Source organism: Ceratotherium simum, chromosome 20, assembly GCF_057802395.1.
Source record: "Ceratotherium simum simum isolate JZ-2026a chromosome 20, ASM5780239v1, whole genome shotgun sequence".
NCBI lineage: Eukaryota > Metazoa > Chordata > Mammalia > Perissodactyla > Rhinocerotidae > Ceratotherium > Ceratotherium simum.
This window is the reverse complement of record NC_141919.1, coordinates 41,341,057-41,364,255: the sequence shown is the minus strand read 5'-3', so window position 1 is coordinate 41,364,255 and position 23,199 is coordinate 41,341,057. Positions and strand designations below refer to the sequence as shown.

Sequence of the window (23,199 nt, the reverse complement as noted above, 5' to 3'; positions counted from 1 at the left end):
ATCATTTTCATGGTTACTGGTATTTTCACTATGTAACAGGTATACAGGGACATGTATTTGTGTATCTAATCCATAGCAGATGGGTCTGAAAGGCAAGAGAATAGAAAGGCTCTATTGGAAGATGGGAGAAATAAATTCCAACATACACGCTAACTGAAGAACACATAGCTCTTCTGAACTCCTTATGAGTTCATTTCTGGAAAGAAATCAAGAGACAATCTCTGTAAAATTAGTCATTTTTAATTTAATCTTTATTTTTTATCAAAGCAGTTCATGTACATTTGGAGGCAAATCTTACCACCAGAAGAATTATAACAAAAAACAACAGTTACTTGTTTCGGGTAGGGTAGAGGTGGACTCAAAATACTTGTTATTATGTGGGAAAGGTGAAAGAAAAGGCTCTATCTAGCATAACTCCTAGTTTGGGGCCTAAGCAACTGGGTGGACAACAGGCTTCTTAACTAAGATGGAGAAGACTGGTGGAAGGACAGATTTTCCAGCAGACGGGGAAGCAAAGAATCAAGAGTTCTGATTTGGACCTAGAAATCTAGACATCAAAAGGGAAGGCACTGAGTAGACAATTTGACAGACAGCCTAGAGGTTAGGGCATGGGTCATGAGGAAAGTTACTGATTTGGAAGTCACTGGCAAGATGTTAAATACTTAATATTTAAATGATAGCAACTTAGGAGAAGAGAGCTGAAATACTGATGCTAAAGCCCTTCCACATGTAGAGCTGAGACTGAGGAAGGGCAGCCGGGGAAATGACTGAGCCAAGAAGGTGTCGTGACTCTGGAGTACACAGTGGTTCAAGGAGGAGGGCACGGTCAACTATGTGCATGTGGCTCAGTACTCATGATATAAATCCAGCCCTCCTTTATTTCCTCGTCTCTTCCCTAAATGGATCACTGTGCTTTTATTCTTATTACTCGCTTGTGTTGGAGTGCCTCCTCCCCTTCCAAAATCTTATCTATCCACCGTGACCCAGCAAGAATGTCATCACCTTGGTAAGGCATTTCCTGACTCCACTAATAAGATATGCTCTCTTCCTCCGTAATATCCCATAGCCCATTGTATACTATATTTTATTCTGCTTTGTGCTGTAATTATATGTATTCTCTCTTCATCCCTCCTGTATTCCAATTGGACTGTAGTATAGACCCCCAACCCCTCCTAAGGTAGCAGAGTGTTTGGCATGCATTAGGTGCTCAGTAAGGACTTTCACTGAGTCAAATCCAAAAATGTAGAACTCAAGCCTGGAAAAGTATCTACAAAGGACAATCTCTTTTATCATTTGAGATTTCTGTTTGCCAGCACGTACACCATCTGCACCCAAGTCCAGGAATTATTTATACATTTTCCTGATCCTTTATAGAAAAATGGTGGGAGTGAGCATTCCCAGAAAACAAAGTTTTTTAAAAGCCATCTTTTTTTAAAGACTACATGACAAAAATAAACAAACAGTGTAATGTGGGCAAAGCTCCTGTAACATGCCGTGGCTGCATAGCTCCTAAGCTAAGGGCTATTTTAAAGACCATTTAGACTAATCTTTCCCCCAGATCTCAGGAATGAAAACAGCAATCTGCAAAAGTCCATGGATGAAACAACCATCTGAAGTTCAGATCCCTGAACTTCACACTAAAAAGCTAAAAAGACTAAACTCATCCAAGCCTTGGGTTGGAAGTGAGGCAGCAGTTCTCCAATGTTCTTGCTTCAAACATCAGCAGGTACTTGCATTCTCTTACGCTGGGAGGAGAAGTGTGGCAGCAAGAAGTCATCTGGAAGGTAGTTCTGGCTAAGAGTCGGAGGAAGAGGAGAGAGAAAAACAGGTTATCAATGGGAAATGCAGAGTCAAACTTTACGAACCAAATAGAATTTCTACAGGTCCAATGATCAACAAGAATTATTTGCCAAGCTTCTATGTGCACCATGCTGTGAAAATAACTGGCACTTATTTCCTCTATCCCTGCCTCTGTTTTGCACCATGTTGTGTCACAATTGTCTTCCAAAACTGATCACTCTTTCATGGTCAATGGCAATTCAGAACATTAGATCCTCAGATTTTTGCTAAAAGAATTTAGGCCTTTACAGGTGTTTGTAGATAGACAAATAGCCTAGTGACTAAGGAGACACATTCGTTTTAGTTTCATATTCCAGATCTACCGTATATTAACTGTGTGCTCATCTGAGCTGGTTGTTTTGTGTTAAGATTCCTACTTTCTGCACTTTCAGACCCATTCATTCAGAGTTAGGAAATTTTTAGAAAGTGCAAAGGGACAAATGTTACAAATGCCCAATAGTAGACTACATAAGTACAAATAATTAACCCAACATTCCTTTGCCACTAACATATTCTTCCAACACTAAAAAGTCCAGTAACCTCCTTTTCTTAGTGGTGGCGCCAGTTCAACCACACTCTGGAAGGTATTGGTTTCCTTAAGCACAATGTGGAAGCTTCAGCATAAAAGGGCAGCATGAGGAAAAATGACAGTGTGGAGCTTTGTGGTTTCTAGATCTAGTTGCTCATACCAGAACCTGGGAGGGGGAAACCCCCAAAAGATTAGTCACTTCATCTTGCGCTGCAGAACTCAATTCAGGTTAACAAAGTTTTTGCCAACAAAGGAGATGGGAGAATGGCAGTATTCACTTGCTCTGGACTGAATAAACAAATGTGGGATTTGTGGGCTGACTAATGTCCTGGGATAAACCAGGCAGTCAGCCAAATTCTAAGAGTTTGATGAAAAGACAGCAAGCCCCCACTTTTCTTCAAGGAAAGTGCTCCGTTGGAGTATTGATGTCCACAAGGGCAGCCTGGGCCTTCAACTTGCCATAAAGATTCACCCGTATTCAGCATCTGTAATTGAAAACCTAGATCAATTAGAAGAAGATCTAGGTTAGATCTTCTAGTGATAGAAGCTGCATTCTATCTTTTTGGGAAGTGTTAAGTATGTCATTCCTCTCCTTTTAGAAATGTGTTATCACTGTCCGTTTTTAAATACTACATTACTCTGAAAATATATAAGTAGGCTACTAAAATCTGGCTTTGGTTCTATCTTTCCATTCATTCATTCATTCATTCATTCGTTTCCTTCATTGAGTGCCTTCTACATGCTCCAGGCACCATGTAAGGCTCTGTGGATAAGACAGTGACTGAGTCAGGCGCAGTCCATGCCCTTGGGAAGCCCCCAGGCCAGCCTTGACAACTTCAAAGGCACTGGAATAGTAATACAATCTTATAATTTTATTTTTGGTTAGAGGAAAATATTAAAATTTGCAATTTTTTCAGTGAGAAAGGCAACAAACCCTCCAATTAAGGCCACAGTATAAGTTTGTAGGGAAGTCAGAAACAAGAATAAGGGGTTTCCTCTGATCTGGCCACCAGGGTCCCCCACCACGCTGTGAGGACCATAGTCATCACTTAACCCCACGCTAAAGTAGATTTTATTACACACTGCAGCTAGTGAATGTCAAGGACTAAGTGTCACAGGTTCTTAACTAACTCAAGAAAAATTTCCTAGCAGCAACTGATGTAACCTCCTTTAAATCTATAAGCCTGGCTTATCTACCCAGATCAGAAACATATATGGTATACGCAGGCTGAAAACAAAATTCCTGGAATGAGCCAATGTGAATATAATATAAACTAGAGAGAGAAAGTTTACTGCGGTGACTGATATAAAGGGAGTGTTTTATGGGTCTCCAAAAAATCTCCAACCTTCCCTGAAATGTAGGGTCTTCTTAAGTAGTATTTACCTGCACTGGAGCTTTCACAATTCCCATCTGAAGAACTAATCTCCATGACTTATTAACCCTGCAGAGTCCCAGCAGGAGGCTGCCAAGCTGCAAAGTTAGAGAATTAGTTTTGAGAGACATTATGTGTAACTGCCTTTACAAGGAAATTCAGGTAGATTAGCAGAGATTTTAAGGAAGCCCTTTCACGAAAAACTGGCAAGGAATCTGGGGTTTATGAAGTCATCAAATCAATACCAAGTTTAACATATTTAGGTTAGTCTTGTAAACATAACTTTTTAGGAATAAAGGTATTAACAAAATAAGGTTTGGAAAAGGAGCATAACTCTTGCTTAATTACTACGAAGAGCAGAGGAAGAGTTGAAAGAGAAAGCTATAGGCAAGTTGGAAAAGAGCTATTTCAGGTTTAAAAAGCAAAGAAAGAAAACCTGAGACTGGGATTGGATGATAAGCAGGTGGCAGAAGCCACTCACAAAAAAACCTATTTGACCAGCTGCTCAGCGTGCGCCTTGAAGGAACAAGACGAAGTGCACAGCCCACAAACCAGAGGAAGGCCTGCACAGGAAGTGGGGAGGGAGATAGAGTGCTATGGACTTCAGGACAGGATGAAGGCAGTCCATGTGAGGTTCCAGAAAACCAAGTAGGCAGTACAGGCACCAAAGTGTTTCCTTGTGTCATTAACTCAGGACCACTTCCTGATTTCAAGCACCATGCAACCACGGAAGGGAGAGCTGTGCAAACCGGGGCCATTTTTTAAAACCTCTCTCTGTTGTCTGCTTGTCAGAGATGATCAGAACCCTCTCTGAGCGCCTCACAGGGCACACACTGGATCCCACGGAGGTGAGCCATTTGACCGGCAGTGTCAGATTTCTCGGCAAAATTAGATGAGCAGCTTGACTTGACAAGTAGCATGAGGTAGCATAAAGAGCTTCCTCAGACGGTGCCAGAGCCTGAGGTGCCAAAAGCCTGAGGTGGTTATTAGAAGATGGTTACCGCCTCTGATTGTCCGCCTACAGCCTCTTCATCGCCAGGAAACTGCCACAGGAGAATCCAGCCAAAGCAATCACTGCTGCCTTGGGAAGGGTTCACCGTTCACGTGAGCTCTTGCTAACATCCCTGCTGTTTGCAAAGTGACTAGACGGGGCAGTGACAGCAATTCCTGTTGTCAGTTAAGGAGAAATTGCCCAACAAGATTTTAACTTTTCACTGAGTTTTAGCCATGCTGTTTCCTTGGTTATCTATCAGCTGGGACTTCTTTGGCAGCCAAGTTCTAGTGCATTTCACTTCCACAGTCATCGAAGCAGTTTGAAGGAAGGAAAACCGGAAAGGGGTCAGAACACCCCAGCTCTACCCCTAATCAGCTACAAGGCCTTTGGCCCAGCCAATTTGCTTCTTTGTGTTCCTTTTTCCTTTAATCATGAAATAGGGTAATATAAAACCTCTCTCACAGGGTTGTACAGAAAGTCACAGGAGAGAACAGATGAGCAAAATGTTACAGAAGGTATATACATACTTAAGTATGTGTGTGTATACATACAGCTTTTTAAATGTTTTCCAATTGAATAAAAGTGAAGTGTAGATTTGACAAGTACCTGGTTAAGTTGAGTGACATGGAAAATCTGGATATTTTAGAACAAAAATGCCTCCCTTGGTTTTAGGGGAAAAGACAGTAGTCTAAATTGTTCAGACTATTTTTCTTCCCCAAATCCTAGTCACAGAATCTATACAGGACTGACTTTCATGATTACTAGGAGGCCAGAGACAAAATATTTTGAGGAAAAAATGTTAATAGCTACTGATCATTAAATGTTTACTATATGCTGGCCAATCTATGAAGCATTTGACAGATATCATTTCACTTTCTCTTCATTACAATCCCATAATAACAATATACATTATGCCTAAGTTTATAAACAAATGGAATGTTTGAACTGATATTCAAACTCAAGTCTGTCTGACTTCAGGGCCCTTGATCCTAATCAGAGCCATTCTAGCTCTGTGAAGGACACTGTGTTTCTGTTTTGCCCCGGCTTGAGGCCCTAGTATTATTGCTTTGGTATTAAAAGTTGGCCCATGTGCTCTGGCTGTCCTGTGGGCCAGGCCCTAGGTGGCCCTCGTGGAGAAGCAGATGGTTACTGGAGGGTGACATGGAGCGAGTGGTGTGAGGGAAGAGTTCTAAGAGGAGAGACCAAAGAAGCTTCAAGAATAAAGCACTACGGGACTTCTACTCAGTTCTAAAGGGCTGCACTTCTTGGGTAAATGCCACAGAGGTTTGTGTTTAGACAGAACAGGAAGGACCTTTTCCTATATTCTCTGGTCATTCTGTTTAAACTAAAAATATTCTTCAGATGTGGCATTGAGCTGTTCTGGAATTTTATTCAATTAGGATTAATGCCTAAAATGTTGTTGTTTCCTATCCCCCACCTGTTACCTACCTCCGATGGTTTCTTTGGAGTTAGATATATTCCAAATAGGTATCCCAATTTTGTCCTAGAAAGCAACAGTGACTCAGGAAAAGGTGCTAATATGCTTCACCATAATGGTTGAACCCTAGAATAACCACATAGTACATTAGCATAGTTATTAGATGTTATTTAGAAACACCAACTGGAAAAGGGTTGAACATAGCATTTCAGAATTGAGAGTAACCATAATAGCTGAATGGCTAATATTTGTTGAGCCCTTACAAAATGGAAAGCATAGTGCCATACTTCTTACACAAATTATTTCATTGAATCTTGCAATATCCCTATGAGGTAAGCACTGTTATTCCCATTTTCAAATAAGAAGACTAGGTTTTCAAATAAGAAGACAATATTTCTCATTGTCAAAAAGGCCACCAAAATGACAAAGGAGGGTAGAGTTGAGCAAGAATAATGAAACACTTTCACCTATCTCCCCTTCAGCCTCCTAACTTTTCCAGTGTTCTCTCATATATCTATTCCACCACCCAAGGTGTTTCAAAAATCCATTCATTTGTCCTACCGCTTCCCTAACATGGATTGGTGACTCATGAAATACGAGTATAGCCCACGTAAGTATAGCCCAGAAAATTATCCAGGAAAAAAAAACAATAAAACCTTTAAAAAAGCAATTAAAGACATTTAGCTTAAAAGGACCTGAGAACGAACTATGACTCCAAGAAAGGGGTTTACGCAAATTATGAAATGGATTATGAAACCTAAAAACCCAATGGAGAACCCTAACTGCCAGACTAGGCCCCAAAATAGACTCTTCCATGAAATTAAAAGGAAATTATCCCACTGGAGTTATGCAAAAGAGAAGGAGAGACATTTTGTAGGGAAATGCGGGATCAAGAGAGTTAGTCGAATATAATGAAGAGCTTTGGTTGGTGTGCGCCCTTTGGCTGGCTCCCTCCCTCCTAGAGCCTGCCCCAGCTGAGAAATTTCAGACCAGCATCAACCTTAGAGGCACACAACTGCCTGGAGCAAAGAGGTTAGTACAGAAAGACATTTACAGGATGACAGTGACAGTTGTTAGTGAAATCCAGCTCTAAAATATACCCAATTACTTACATCATCCCTGGGGTTTCCAACTTAATATTTTCTCATCCAATGTCTAACCACAGAAAAGCTGGATCTCAAAATCTCCCTAAAGGGGAAATACTTATGAAGGAGTTATATAGTAGGTCCTTGTTTCTTTTTTATTATTGTTATTAATTAGCTATGTTTTACAATATACTTTCCTTAATAGAGACAGTGTGAATCATAAAATAAGGAATTTTGTACAATAATATAAACCAGAGCTATAAGAATCATAATGAATAATTATTGTAATACATTTTAGCATTTGTAACGTGGTCTAGTGTTATAGACTGCTCTGCCTATTTCGTACTTTTTGCTTGATGAATCCAGCACAAGTGGTGAGTTCTTCAGCTCACTAGTTCTTGGAAGCATGGAGTTGCAACAGTGGTGAAAGGGTATCTCTTCAATGCCCAAGTCAAAGTTAAATCTTGGAAATAATGGCTTCTTTCTCACCAATTCACTGGCATCCAGACTTTCCCTCTAAAACTTGTGAGGATGAAATACTTATATCAGTATATAGACGGACGCAAAGAATCAGTGTCTCCTTTGTACACAGTTGTTGCAACAATATACATACACGAAACTCTAGGACTTGTGAAAAACTGCTGGGTACAGAAAAAATAAAGAAAGAGAAGAAAAGGGAAGAAAAGAGGAGAGGTGAAGAGAAGAGAGGAGAGGAGAGCTTGGTCAAAGACAGGAGATGAAAAGGCTCTTTTCATTTATGTCTATTAGTGTCATGAGTTTATCTGCATTACATACATTATATCTTTATTATAATTCTGGAGGTAATTTGAATCACCCTCACTTTTGAGAAAAAGAAATCTGTGCTCAAAGAAGTGAAGTAAGCTACACTACTAAAAGGTGTCAACCCCAGGATTTGATCCTAGATCTCCTCGATTTTAAAAACACTCCTTCTCTTTCATTTTATCTTATTACCTCTCTCTCCAGGAGAGCACTTCTTTGCTGTGCACTTTTAATTCTTTAAGAGCAGATAACATACATCTGGTGGCAAGAAGACAGAAATCGTTTCAGCGATCTCTACTACTGAACCAGAATGAGGTTTATTCTTCTTCTCATCAAAAGAGTGACTGGGTGTAGGAGACAGAAGAGGCAGGTGTTAATCCTGAGATCTGGCTATGACCTAAACATAGCGCTCATTTCCTAATCCCCCTTCTTAGACCCCTTTATCACCTTGGACTGTGTGTGGAGTGGAGAAATACATTGAATGTGGTATACCTCTACTCAATAAATAGAATACAATAGTACCACCTTTCCATTTTAGCACAGATGCCTAGTTAAAACCTACGCACCAGATCCTCCTGCCTTTTTCCTCTCTTGAAGCAACTATCTATACAAGATCAAGTCTCTATGACAACCTTAGCTGTTCCTTGAGGGGACAGGTAGACACTCTAGTGGTTAAGTACATGGGCTTTGGCATCACATCCAGGGTCAAATTCAGGCTCCATTATTGATGTGGCCTTGAAAGGGCAAATTAGTTTACTTCTCTGATCTTTTTGTGGTTTCTCAATCTCTAAAATGGGGATAATAATATCTCATGGTATTGCTATTAAAATTAAAGAAAATGATATGCATAAAGTTCCTAGCATGATGTCTAAGACAGAATGAAAATCAGTATATATCTTTTGAATTACTGCTCTGATCTAGCTCAATGAACTGTCAAGTAGACAAATTACAGTACTTTGAGGTAGGTTTAAGGTCTAGGGAATCATTCTAATGGCTTTCCATTTGCTACAGGGAAATTTATCTGGAGGAAAAGAAGCTGTTGAAAAAAGCTGAGAGCTTTCTCAAGAGACCTGAGCTGTTCAGTTTGTCCCCAACTTTTTCCTATGTCCTAAGTCCAGTGCAAACAAAATTGCAGCCTATTAAATATTTAGTATTTAATATAGGCAATGAATTCATTTTAGGTCCAATTCATGATACTTCAGTGTAGTATTGTATTATTGTATGCATACATAAAATATTGTTTAATGAAGGTGCATAGTGACTTATGAGGATTTTAAAGAGCTTGGACCACAATTTTGAGCAATTTACATCATGGTAGAATTTTACAGTTTTGTAGCTTCACTTTCATAACATATTGCTGAGTCTGTATGGTTTATTTAACACTGAGATCTTGGTGAAGAGTACAACCTCCAAGGATAACTTTAGATTTTAAATTATCTACTCTTTGACCTGCATTGTAGCAAAGAGTGGGGACAGCCTGTGTATTTCACTACTTCCTCCATCAAAACCACAACTACCACCAACACCCAACCTATTACTGCCCCCCAACCTATTCCACTTCTTAAGTATTGACAGTTGAAAAAAAAATCAACTAATTTAATGAAGCTAAGTTATTTGAACATATGCTGATATAGTACTATGAATTACCATTAATAATAAATACCTGTACCAAAAAGCAAGAGGTTATAGTGGTGACACTAGGTGAGACTACAGGAGGGTGCAAATCCCACTTCCACTGCTAATTAGCAGTGTGGAATCAAATGAATTAACCTCTCTGAGCCTCAATTTCTACATCTACAAAATCTAAACAGATTCAAAACAGTGAATTTCATTAGATTAGATTAGATATTTTGATTAGATAGTGTTGTGTCTGATATATAAAAACACTCAACAGACAGTAGCTACTCTATGCTAGAATACAAACAATTCATTTTCACCTTATAATTCCACTCCTATTTATCTTTCCTCTTTTTTAAAAATTTCCATATTTTTCCTTTTCACTCTTACTCCTACTATAGTATTTGTGTTTGTAAAACCTCCTTAAGTCATCTGTGAAGGGAGACTAGATATTAAGGAAAAAAACAGACACAAATAAATAAATAATATCTTTCTATTTCTTTCTCCAAAGAAAAAGTTTCTAAAATAAGTATTGATCTTGTGTATGTGTGGTGGACAATTGCTTGGCACTTTTTAACTTGAAAAAGAGTGGTGTTCTCAGGATGATTGTGGGAAAGTCCTAATGAAACATAGTCAGGCACCTTTGCCTCCAAACCTCCTTTCCCAGCCAAGATGAAAACTATGGGTTCAACATTTCCACTCTAACTGACTCATTTGGCAGGAAAAGAAGTCCAGATGCCAAGAATTTAAAAAAAAAAAAAAAAAAAAAAAAAACTGGTGCAGGATAAAGGCACAGGAAGGAGGAGGGGGAGGCAGGAGAAGCAAGTCATATTCCATCAAGTTATAAAAAACCAATCCTGAAGATTAAAAAGGAGGATGCCCTGAACTTCACGGCCAAAATCAGGGTCCTGGAAGTACAACACTTCTTAAAGTATACTTCACACCAAGGAGTCTTAAGAACTACTGTGGTTTTTTACAGAATTACTGTGTTATAATTCAGTTGTTTACAGGAAAATAACAAAAAATATACGTCAACCTACACAGGAAAGTCAAGGGTAAAAACCTCCAAAACGTTCATGTTCAAATATACTAACAGAGCCAAAGCTGCACTTTAATTAGACTACTGTGAAAAATAAAGTATGCTTACACAAGTGTATATGTGTGCCTAAACTCATCAAATTGTATACCCTAATTATGTGCAGCTTTTGTATACCATTCATATTTCAATAAAGCTGGGGAAAAAAGAAAAACAATCAGAGTAATTGTTTGATAATTTAACTATATGAAACAATTAGCATATTTTAATCTTTTTGTACGCAGCTTATAATCTTTAGCTAATTTGTTCCATAATAATTGCTAAAGATAGAGTCATTATTTCTTACAGCTCCTGCCATTTTTGTAAATGTCTAATGAAAGTATTTAACCAACATACTCCACACAACTTTAGATTCTTCACCTTTCTTGTTTTGATCATTCTGAAATACATTGTCTGTGCTGGGAATACCTAAAGTGACAATGGACAGCCTATTGTTCTAGCTATCTAAGTCTTTACTATTCACCAAAGTATCAAATATACTGTCTTTAACACTTTTATAGGGAAGATAAGTAATGGAATGAGGTTTGAGTATCTAGAAAGTTCATGTCAAAGAAGAGTTAAAAGGCAGGTTTATGGGGTATATCATACCATTTAGTCAAAAAACGATTATTTAGCACCAACTAAATATTTAGGCACTCTGCTAAAAATGCAGGGTGAGAAACCAACCGTACTTGGAGTTCACCATGTATTGGAAGCAAGATGCAGGTACACAAACAAAAACAATTGTGTATCGTAAATTTTATGATGGACATACCAATTACGGAAACACAGAGAAATTCCTAATTATTGCTGGGTTTCACTATTTTTCCTCTGTAAAGTGAGGGAGTTGTCTTATTTCCTTAGGTCTCTTCTAAATCTAATATTTTGTGATGATAAGTTTATAAAAATATTTATTTCAGTATTTTTCTAGCAGAGAGCTGGAAGATTTTTGCGTTTAATAAATTGGGTACTGAGCCAGCCCTGGTGGTCTAGTGGTTAAGATTCAGCGTTTTCAGAGCTGAGGCCCGGATTCGTTTCCTAGTAGTGGAGCCACACCACCCATCTGTCAGTTATCATACTGCGCAGAACTAAAAGCTAACAACTGGGATACACAACCATGTACTGAAGCAATAAAAAAAAAGTAAAAAAATAAATAAATAAAAAATAATTAGGTACTGTGCCAGAGAATGCAAAATCTTTTGAACAAATACCCTGGGTCAGTAGGACAAAGATATTCTCACCGATTAACAACTGAGGAAGCAGAAAAGCATGAGCTAAAAAAAAGAAAACAGGATTTAATCTGATTTCTCCTGCTTGATCCCGCATACCTAGAATAGGTGTAATTGACGCTAACACCCTTTTTCTAGGATTATAATTTTGTTTGACTAACAGCAAATATATTTGATAAAAAGTTTTTTAATCTGCCACCATCCCACTCCACTTTTCATAAAATTAATCGGGTGTGAAATCTCAGCTAACTAAAGAAAAAAATAAATAGTAAAACATTATGGCACGTGTTAGTTACAGCTGCCCTGGGCAAAATGAAGTTTCACTTTTACTGTTTCTTTTTTCCTGCCCTTTGGCCTCACATTTCTGTGATATGCATGCCTGAGAGAGTTGCAAAGATTAAATAAGATAAAATTAAATGACACACGTAAAGCTGTCAATAAACAATAGCTCTTGTTACCATTGCTATGATTATGAACATTATTTATGCATTTTAGTTTTTTCTGCCATTCCTCATTCTCAAAGGTGGGTCCTACATGTAAAGCTTCCCAAAGCATGTCATGTGTAGTGCCGAGAGCACTTGAGAAGATCTGGGGATGCAAACAGACCAAAAAATGTTTAACTTAGTAGTCATACATTTATATTAAAATATATTAGAAAATTTTAGAGATAACATATCAACCTAGTGATTTAACAGATACTATTATTACTAAATTAATTTAATTAAGTTAAAAACAGTAGTATATTTACAGAAGCACAATAGTACAGGTGGTATGTGAATATAGCAAAAATTATAAAGATGGTACGTGAACAACTAAAGTTTGGGAAACAATTAAATAGAGCATAAACAACTACTTTCACAATCTAAGGAGTGGGGAGGTAGTGTCACATTTTGAAAGAGGCAAATCTCTCACCTACTAGATTACATATAAATTTCTTAAGGGAAAACTCAGTCTTCATCAACCCAGTATATTAATATGTGCTTAACAACTGAATGTTGCATATATTTGAAGATAATTGAAACAATGTGTGTGTGTGTGTGTGTGTGTGTGTGTGTGTGTGTGTGTGTGTGTGTGAAAGTCTTCAATCAGAACATTACCCTTATTCAGAGAGTTCTTGATGGAGAAAAAAGTCTTATAAAGGCAGCAAATATGGAAAAGCCTTAAACTGTAATTCATATCTTATTCGACACCAATGATTTCTCACTAAACAGAAAAACCTATAAATATGAGACAATCTTTACCAGTGTTTAAAATGCATGGGTTAAAAAAAAAAAGCTCTCAATTTACTAATGTTTATGGGGAAACTTTAGCCAATCACCCTTCACAACATTGGAAAAGTCCAAGCACACTGTAGCATTCAATAAATTTTTGTTAAATGAATGATTGATGTGGACATTATACCTACAAACAACCTAAAGTTTCATAATCATGTAAAGTATAGACCTGGTAGCTCTTTACAATTCTGGGGAAGAGGGGGAGCTAAAAATTAAAAGAAGCAGATGAAATTACAGTTCCTGTATAAACAGTGTTGTAACAGTATTACAATGATGGCCTATTAATGGGAATGTCATAAAACTCTACTGTAAATAGATGGTCAAAGCATGTGTACATTTCATAGGCAAGGCATTACATTACCTAATCACATATATTAAAGATTTAATTGATTAGGAGAGTTTAAGCATAGTCATTCTTGTATGATCGTGCCACAAAAGAGTCAGAATTCAGAGACTTTTGCTGAAATATAAAGGCTTTTTGAGAAGTAAGCCTAGTGATATCTGTCTTGCTTTCTTTAACATGATAAGGCCAAGGCGAATATTATGGTTAAATTTTTTTATCTTACTACTGGGTCTGAGTACCTGTGAGACAACATCCTGAAGTCACTCAGAGACAGTGTAGATGGAGCCCCTTGAGAGTGGTACTTCCAGCAGCAGGGTTGCTGCTAGAAGTGGTGGCCGTTGGGCTGGGTGGAGTCAGTCTACCACAGGGAGGGTGGGGCTGACTCTGAACTCACAGTGAAACAGATGAACTGGTCTTCATGCATTCATTAATTTCATGTGTTGAAATCTATAAACATATTTCTCTGCCATACCTTCCCAAAGAGCATGTGTGCACTTTCTGCTTTTCAAAGACAGAAGTAATAAAGATTGGGATTACTGAGCTCTGTGAATTGGAACATTTTTCACTGAGTATTATAATTATTCATTTGTAGGTGCTTGAAAGCAGGAAATGTCTGGTTCATTATATTTCCAGAGCCCAGGTCAGTGCCTGACACACTATAGGTATTCAGTAAATATTTGTTGAATGAATGAATGAATTTATAAATGAATGCTTGGGCCCCTAGAAAGTTGGAAGAACGAGGGATTTGAGAGGAAATAGGAAAGAGAACTTCTGAGACCCACTTATTTCGTGGCCTCTTCTGCCTACCCAGCCCAGCAACGAGAGAGCCAAGCAGTGATCTCACCCAAAGAACCTGCTGGGCTAGTCCAGTCAGTGGGTGAGGTGAGTCCTGCCACTCATGTCAAGCACAGTAAACTTGGCTAATATATTCCCAGAAGTACAGTGTGACTGCTCTCTCCATCCAAATCTGCCCTGGTAGGCCAGATCTAATTATCCACCGTGGAATTTGGCCAGTTACACTGAGATTATGGTATGTTGAGAAATTTGAACTTTAGCCACACATAAACAAAAGCACAGGGACCGGGCAATTCCCTATGGCTTCTGGGTGATTTTTGAATTTTTCGTCAAAAGGAAGCAGTTGCTTTGGAGTCTGTGAGTTTTCTTCTTAACGAGAGGGAAATGGAAGTCAACTTGATTCAGTTTTTGAATGTAAACTGTCTTCAAATATCTTTATTAAAATAATTTAAATGTATTGAATAATACCTGGAATCTACATAAAATACAGCACCCTTTATTAATCATCAAAAAAAAATCATGTTAAGTGCCCAGAAAGATACAAAATAAGTAAGATACAGTCTCTAGTGTGGCCTTTTTCAGTCAGATTTCAACAGAAGTAGTTGAAAGCCCTAAGAAAACGTTCTCCTTCTTCCCTCATTCATAGATGCAGAAAGGTTGTCTTTCAAATTTACAATAGAAGATCACACCAAGCATATTATCATATGTCCCATGTGGTAGAATTAAACAAATTTTAATGTTCCTTTTTAAGCAAATTTTCCTGGTAAACAAAAATTGTCTCAGGCTTATGCTTGTGTGGTATTCTCAAGCTTTGTGGGTACAGCTGGGCAAAGTCCTCTCCATAAACAAACTAGAGGCTGTGGGAGCTTCCTTCACTTTGGAAAATGGTTCACAGTAGGATCCCAACAGCTTGACAATTTCCACCGTGCATTCCACCTTTCTTCACCCTGTTGAAGAGGTTCAGGTACACATGTAACATTCAGTCTCCTCACTACCTCAGAACTGACTCATTGCCTTTCATTTTCTCTCTTTCCCTTTCCTCCCAATATACCCCTTTTCTCTTTTGCTTTGATGGGCATCGCTTTGCAACATGCCTTCTCCTTATCTCTGTTTTGTCTCTTATACCATCAACTTCTCTGGTACACTTGTTTTCTGTTTTCATGGGAATTTCTGCCTTGGCAGAGAGTTATTTAGTGAGACGGAGGGAGTGGCATGAAACCCACAGAAGGGATTAAGAAAAGTCAGAGAAAGCAAAGCTCACTCTATTGGCAGTGAAAAATGATAGAAGGAATGCTGGATGGAAATCAGAAAACCTGGGGATCGGTTCTGGCACCAAGGATTACCCTGTGGCCTTGGAATTCCGGGAACCTCTTGAGCATTTCAGTTTCCTCATCTGCATAATTAGCATGCTAATACTGGTCCTGTCTACCTAACAGAAATGACAATAAAATCCAACCAGACTGCAGGGGAGTTTTTTGTTGCATTAATTTATAAGTTGTATCTCTCTGTATCACATGAGATGTGGCGGTTGAGGATGTGAGACACTCGGCTGCAAAGGAGACACTCGTGCACACCAACTGTCCCCAGCCTTCTTGCCTGGACTGGACTAATGCAGAGATATTTAGAAGTTCAGTCCTCAGAGTACAAAGAATCGATACATATCAACAATCCTGCCATCTTTAGCATACTCTGTCTAGTTGGTTGGCTTCATGAAGCTTCTCCCAGCCTGCATTATTGACAGTCTGATGCTGGCCATGATCTCCTTTTCAACCCAGAAGCTCTGCCCACACCCCAGCTGCAGTCTGGTTGTTTATGAGCATCTGGATCAGACTAGAATTGAGTGGAGTAATGTCACTCTGGAGTCATTGGCTTGGGTTCAGACACTGGCACTATAATGAAATAGCTGTGACACCTTCAATTGGTCTTTAATTTCTCTGAGGTTTCATTTCCTAATTTGTATAGAGAAGGCACTGATACCTACACTGTAAAGGGACACGATGAATACAAAACCATAAAGCTTTATTATAACCCAAGAGTTAAAAGTAATATATATCACAAATATGTATATTTAGGATTGTCCATGTATTTGAGTTACAGTCTCTTAAAAACAAAAGATTTTAAAGAGAGGCAGCCATGCAATTAAAAATACACTGTGGTTTTTTTGAGCTCATAGCTCTTGAATAGATTATTAAATCTGCACTGGCACAATAATTAAGCCTAGTAGGTACTTAATTATTTTTTAATAATTAAATGAGTAAATAATCGAATGAATGAATGAATTCTACTGAAGTTTGGAGAAATGTTTAATTTTACATCTCTCCTCTAGGTGGCGAACTGATACCTCCTACAGCGTAGCATCGCATTTCCTGTCTCCACAACTGACATATGAAAATTGTACTAAAATAATCCATAATTTTATGTCTGTCACAGTGTGGAAGTAAGCAACCATAAATGTATTTTCTCCCAAAGTTATCTCTTTATTTCTACATCTTTAAGCTTCTTGTCAAAAACATTGTTTAGAGAAAATCATTAAGAAATATGATTGTGTAACTACTATAAAGAAATAGAATTGTGCAAGAGACTTTTCAAAGCACTTGTGCAAGATTGCTTTGAATACTTTCAATTTTCATGGCCTACTCTTAGGAAAACATTGTTTTGCTAAGTTCGTTATTTTCCTAGGGTATTCATTTTCCTCTAAATATGAAAAAAACAAAAGTAATTCTACTAATCATGATTTTTTTAACTAAGCCCCAAATATATGTTTTTCCTCCAGATTCACTGTGACAGAAACAGATAAAATTGAATAAGAGCTGAATGCATTATCCTGTAAATTGAATATAGAAGAACAATCAAATGAGATAAATTAACCCAAATACCTTGCTTTAATTTTCCTTCAAGCCAGGATATGAGTTCCCCGAGTGATTTAAATAACGCCCCTCAATCTCCACTTCCCTTTATGATGACGTAGTCTATATTTTCTTATACAGGAAATACAAAGGAAAATGTTTTAGAGTACCATGAAAGCTGAAGGGCAAAGCTAAAATGCATCCAAGAGCACACCAAACCGGAACAGCAAGAATTGAAGATGCCTGTCCTGTTTCCAAAGGCAAAGGAGGAGATGAGGAAAAAGAACAATGACATGTCATAGCCCAAGAGCTAAAATTAAATACGCGTAAACAATTCTTGTTGAAACTAGAAGCCAATGTAGATTAGGCCAACCAGGTAAAGAGTTCTTTCCTGCCAAAACACGCCAGGATAAGAGTCACCGAGCATTGAGACATGGCGAGTGATAGAAGTGAGGTTAACACTAGAAAACCACAGAGGATTCCGAACTGGTGTGGCAGCTCTTCAATTCCACGTTAAAGTATATCGCATGTACCTAAAACCCGTATTTCTTCTTTATCCCACCCAACAAGCTGAAAGCCATTTGTTCAGATACAGGAATCTGGATGAGAATTTCTAGCTTATGTGTAATTATTTCTCTAATACACGTTTCTTGAGTAACCACTCTGGTCGAGGCCACATGGTAGAAGCCTTGAATAATACAAAGATGGAGAAGGCATGGTCCCTACCCTCAGAGGAGCGAGGAAGACAGACATGTACACAAATATGAGTAACCAAGGGAGAAGGAGAGAGAGAAAGGCACTAAGGCCAAATTACTGTGTTGATGTGAAAATGGAAGTCACCTTTAAATCCCATCCCACAGCTGGGTTGGTGACCAGAACCCAACCATAGTGATAGTTTTTGCTGGATTTCAAATTAAACCTACACTGCTGAGTCTCTGATGCAGCCAAATCGTGGAAATAGACATGAGGTAGGAATAAACATCTAAAACACCTTTCCAAAAGCATTTTTGGCTTCTTTCATTAAATCGTTTTCACAGGTCTGCAAAAAGCCAGAAGTTATGGAAGAAAACACCATCCATTAAATTAATGTATGATTCCTAACTTTGTCATGAGCATACAACTATAAACCTTTCTAAGTAAACTAAGAAACCAGCTAAATATCCATTAATAGGGGAGTGTAAATAAATTATAGAGTATCTCAAACAGTAATTTTAAAAGAATGAGGTAGCTTAGCATAGAAACATTTCCATATGTATAGATGTGAAAGAAAACAACCAGAAGGAAAACATTTAGGCTATAAACTTGCCTTATTATTTGATGCAACTTAAACATTTCTTCTAAAGGTTAGGCAAAAGCAGAAAATGGCACAAATGTGTAAAATAGTATGAACTATAGTTCATTCTTTATTTATCACTATTATGTTATACCTCCAAAATTATTATGATTTAAAGTGAACTTTTTATAAAAAAATTTTTGGTGTTTGGATTGGTTATTTTACCTACCAAAAAAATATTTTGTCTTGAAGTGCAGTGTGTGAAGACTTTTAACATTGTCCCTAAATATGACTAAGTTGTTTTAGATCATTTCTCTTTACATCATGTTTAAAGCCTTCAATCTAAGTAGCCCATACACACACTATAATTTCAATCCGAAAAGAGAAAAGTGACCTTTGACCCAACTTCTGTTATTAAATGGATATCCTGCTCCATATCAGCCCAAAACTAATCTGTTATCATTTGTCTTTACTCTTCATTATAAGAAAGGAGAAAGAAAAAGAAGAGGGAAAGGGGTTCCAGAAAAGAGAGGAGAAAAGGACTAACCATCCTTTCCAATAGTAGGAATTGAAAGTTGTCTGTTAAATGTAGCCCTTTCATTTATGGTGTGTCACCAACCCAGGACCCCTTCTGTGGTTTCTGCTTTATTGTAATTAGTACAATTTTCTCTTTTAATAAAAAAATTCTCTTTGAGTAAGTTCATGTCTGCAATGACTCAGGACCCTCAGATGTGACTATAGCCTTCTCTCCTTCTAGGGAAATTTATAAAGATAAAAAACAAGTCTCACTTCTGTGAGCCAAATTTACCTCTAGAAATGAGGCAGCATGCCACAGAAAGAACACCAGTATGGCATGCACTGGATGTGGGGCTCAGCCCAGCAGCTCAAATCAACCGGTGACCTTTCACAAAGAAGACAAAGGAAAATACCCACAGAAGGAGAAACTACTTTGGTGCCAACATTACACAAGTAGAACAGGTGCATCCACCCACTCCTGGTACCACAGCCCAAGCTGGACACACCCAGACCTTCTCACTCACAGGGCCACCAGGGCTGGTCTGAATTCAAGTCAACAGGAGCTGTTTGCCATGGGGATATGTGAGAGCTATGTTTAATGCCAATCCACATATGTATGATTATCCAACAAGGAAAATAAGGAGGTAAAACAAAGACATGCACCCGTATCTCTACAATTATTTTGAAAAGGACTTGAAGTACAGAAACTAGAACTGAGAGAGAATGGTATTAGCTCAATAAGTACGAAATAAGCACCAACACTCTCTAAAGCAACTTTCTAATTCCAGTAGAAGAATCTTCAGTCATGAACCAGCAAAACACAATGCCAGCTGCCCTCAACAGCACTTATTGGCTTACTGTAAATACGTTAGTTAGACCACAAACAACCCAAAAAAAACCTGAAAGAAATTAAAATAATAATACCATAATGATGATAATAATAATTATAGTTACCATTTATTAAGCACCTCTTAGGTATCGGAGAGTTTGTTATATTTAGCTACATAGCTGAATCTTCACAATAGTCTTGGGAAGTAGGTTATATTATTCCCATTTTACAGATAAGAAAACTATATCAAATCTAAATTAAATATCTTTTCCCAGAACACCCAGCTAGAGTGAAAGAGTCATAATCAAACTCCAACTGAACTCTTTCCACTCTACCAGGGGTCAGCAAACTACGACACTTGTGTCAAATCTCTCCTGGTGCCTCCTTTCGTAAATAAAGTGATATTGGTGCTCAGTCATTCTCACTCATTTCTGGGTCATCTATGGCTGCTTTGGTTCTACAACAGCAGAGTTGAGTAGTTGTGACAGAAACCATATGGCTCACAAAGGCTAAAGAATTTACTATCTGGCCCTTTACAGAAAAAGTTTGCCAACCCCTGCTCTGCAATATGCCATTAAGAATTTTTCAATGGTTGAATATAGTAAATACTTTCAGAGAGTCATGAAATTTTAAGAAATGGAAGTTCACTGCAATCAATTTATTTGTTAACAGCTACCCTAAGACATTCTGCCACGCATAGAGCTTCTACTCCTTAAAACTCAGTTGGGGAAAGAATATTTGTGTTTCAGAAAACAAGAACCTGAATTTTATTGACTAATTCTTTCATCTCCTCCGCAGTCCTACCTCCAGCTTCTCCTCATCTCAAGTTCTCACAGGACACCTCACCAAACTAGGCACCTAAGAGAGAAAGAGAGAGGAATACAATGAAACATTATTGCTGTAGCTTCACGGCACTTCCATTCCATTTTCAGACCATGACCACTTGCCCCAGGGGGACTCTGAAGGAAACATGCCAAATCTAAGGGTTTACTTAGTTTAGGCTTGCCAGATTGATGCAAGCCTGGTGGATGCATATATAGACTAGAATAATAGAACTGTAATATGGAAGGCACATCAGGTAATATCCAATTGAGATGATTCCGTTTATCGATTAAAAACAAAACACAAGAACCCAGCAAAGCTGGGTGACTTGTCCAAGGTTAAATAGGTAGCAACAGAGAAGCGGTTTCCCTGGTCCGTTCTACCACACACTGCACAGGATCTGTTTCAAGTCCACAACCATATCCTATCCAGCAGCTTCCACATATTCATTAATCTCATGTACTTTATCAAGGCCACAACTTTGATGGAAAGAGTAACTTTGGGGAATCAGGCAGATTTGGGTTCAAACCCTGCTCTGGTCACTTGCTACTTGTATAAACTTAGGAAAGTCAGTAAACCAGTTTAAGCCTCAGTTTTATATAAATAAAATATAGTTAATTGCCCCTTGAGTGTAAAGATGATGAAATGAGATAGCACATTCAGTGCCTAACAAGGTATCTAGCACATAGTAGGCACTTTCTCAATACATGGCTACCACTAGTATTGTTGTTAAAAGAGAAGTAAAACTGCATCATCTCAGTCTCCTCTTGGACCCCAGTCAGTAAGTGTGGGCAGTTGGGCCAAGTAGCATCTCATGGATCAAGTATAGTTGATAACCTGCTGGCTGCATACTATAAAGGTATTTTCACTCTGAGGGAAATCCACTCAGTTTTCACCTGAGAAAGCTAAATGTTAATTTTCTAATCAACTCTTGTACTATTTCCATATAATTGTTATTATATGTTATGATTTATGGACAGCTTTGTTTTTAATTATGAGGTTTTTATTGGAGAGACAGGTTTCGGGGTGAGTCTGCCATGTGACTTGCCAGCACTTGTTAAAAGTTTTTACAGTGTGACTCATTTACATGTGTGTGTGTGAGTTTAGGAGTGCTGTTATTAAATTTTCCCGGCATATAGTGAGGAATTTCTCATTCAAGTTCGTCCATATATACACATCCCCCACTACCCACTCTATCCCTTCAGATATCCCACTCCCCCACCATTTATCAAGGGCTAGCTTCAGATTATTTTCAAGGTTTTATACAGATAGACTCACTTGGAATGGTCCTTGCCTAATTCCCTGTAGCTACTTGGTCATGTGAAATAGAAGCAAACACTGCTCAACTGTGACAATCTTTCAGGTAGTGTGGTGGATGGAAAAGCTAAGAGAAATCAGTAAGACAATGTAAGGTATGGATGTTATTTCCTTATGCTTAGTGTTTTTAATTTTGTAGAGAGCGTACCTGCAGAAAAAATCATCTTCACATCGAAGTCAGCAAGTGAGAGATCAGTGCTATAAATTGCCTACAGAAGAGAAGAGAGAGAGCACATGAATACACAAAGCCCATAAAAGAATAAAGACACTTCCTTAAGTAAACGAAGACAAAATGGAATAGACAGCAATGATGCAACTCCATGATGATTCAATAATACCAACAGCAAAACCTTTGCTACACATGAACATGAAGACTACATATGAAGCCCGGGGCAGGGCATTATGGAAAGGTACAAGTGATAACCTTTTACAGATGCAGGAGTTTTCTTTTGTGATGCTGTTGACTTTGTTTCCGACTGCTCTATTGATTAAAAGTATGGGGAAGAGTAGAAGGAAAGAAGGGAGGGAGGGAAAGAGAGAGGGAAGGGAGGAAAGAATGGGAGAATAAGAGAGAAAGAAAAAGTGTTTATTGTTAGAGTCCATTAGAACTGGAAGAACATGGGGCCCATGCACAGCAGCGTTCACTTGATTCCACCTCCACTGAATCACTTCCGGAAATGACTCCTGTAGACTTGTGTTATATATTGCTGCATAAGCAATTAACCCCCACCACCCCCCCAAAAAAACACTGGTGGGTCAAGGTTCTGGGGATGGCTTAACTGGATCCTCTGCTTCACAGTCTCTCACAAGGCTGCAGCCAAGGCATCCATCAAGGCTGGGGTCTCATCTGAAGGCTCACTCGGGGAAGGATATGCTTCCAAGCTAATGCAAGTGATTGTTGGCAGGATTCATTTCCTTGAGGGATGTTGAACTGAGGGCTTCAGTTCCCTGCTGTCTTCTGCTGGAGGCTGCCCTCAGGTCCTCTCTCCTACGGCAGAAGAGCCTCTCTCCTATGGCAGCTTGCTTCACCATAATCAGCAAGAGAGAGAGAGTCTTCTAGCAAGACAGAAGTCACAATCTTTTGTAAATTAATAAGGGAAGGGACACCTCCTTTAAGTTGCCATATTCTATTGGTTAGAAAGCAGCTACTCAAGTAAAGGGGATTACACAAATAACTTGGCCAAAATCAGTCAGCTAGAAAGTAGCAGAGCTAGAATTTAAGCTC

The 23,199-nt window shown here is 38.4% G+C and overlaps 1 long non-coding RNA gene across 1 annotated transcript in view; it reads right to left on the bottom strand.

The window, feature by feature from the left end:
- Positions 1-271: 271 nt before the first annotated feature.
- LOC147914432 (uncharacterized) overlaps positions 272-23,199 on the bottom strand; it is a 31,874-nt gene continuing 8,946 nt past the window's right edge. The window contains exons 2-4 of the long non-coding RNA XR_015555319.1: positions 22,123-22,183; positions 20,640-20,693; positions 272-1,794 (exon numbers count right to left, since the gene is read on the bottom strand). This is a non-coding gene — a long non-coding RNA (uncharacterized LOC147914432). The remainder of the gene's footprint in view (positions 1,795-20,639; positions 20,694-22,122; positions 22,184-23,199) is intronic.